Source organism: Cariama cristata, unplaced genomic scaffold (assembly GCF_000690535.1).
Source record: "Cariama cristata isolate BGI_N322 unplaced genomic scaffold, ASM69053v1 scaffold25036, whole genome shotgun sequence".
NCBI lineage: Eukaryota > Metazoa > Chordata > Aves > Cariamiformes > Cariamidae > Cariama > Cariama cristata.
The window spans coordinates 1,591-2,308 of record NW_009620702.1 but is presented as its reverse complement, the minus strand read 5'-3'; positions in this window follow the sequence as shown (position 1 = coordinate 2,308).

The following is a 718-nucleotide window of genomic DNA, read 5'->3' as shown; positions in this document are numbered from 1 at the left end:
ACAGCTAGTCCCTCGCTCCTGTCCCCCTGATACACAGAAAAATTTAGTCTCTTCTTCTGTCACCCCTGGCACGGCAAGGAGCAAACAAACTGCATCAAACAGTAGCTTAAAATTAATTTATTTAACAAATATAGCTATAATATAAATGATAATAAAATTTCAAATATACAGTATATTACATAGTACACAGAGCCCCTTCCAAAGGAGCTGGTGGAAGAACAAACACAGGTAACAGATGGTGCTGTTACACAGGGATGGGAGAGGCTGTCCTACACTTTTGCCTCTTGACCTCGCCTTGCGGAAAGTAAGAGAAACATCCTGTCCTTCAGCCCCCTTTTTGCCATTTCTCTTCCACAGTCCCCCAGGGGGGGGGGGGGGTGTCTCCCCGGCTGCCAGTCAGACCCAGAGAAGCGGGGCAGGGCTGGCCCATCATCACTCCATGCCAGGGAGGAGCTGGGGCAATGCCTCAGGTTTCTGCCAGCTGGAGAGCTGAGCAGCTCCCAGGACTGCTGAGGAGAGTGGAAAAGCACTGGACTGGGGGGCCAGCATCACAGCGGGAAGCAGAGAGGCCGAGCAGAGCCAGGCCGGAGAAGTCTCTGCCACGGGGCCCACGGGGAAGTCCACAGTGAGGAGGCAGAGGAGCAGGGAGGGAGTGCGTGCGGGGCCGGCGGGAGCAGATGGCCGGCAGGCTGGGGCCAGGGGGGGCCCGCCCTAAGTG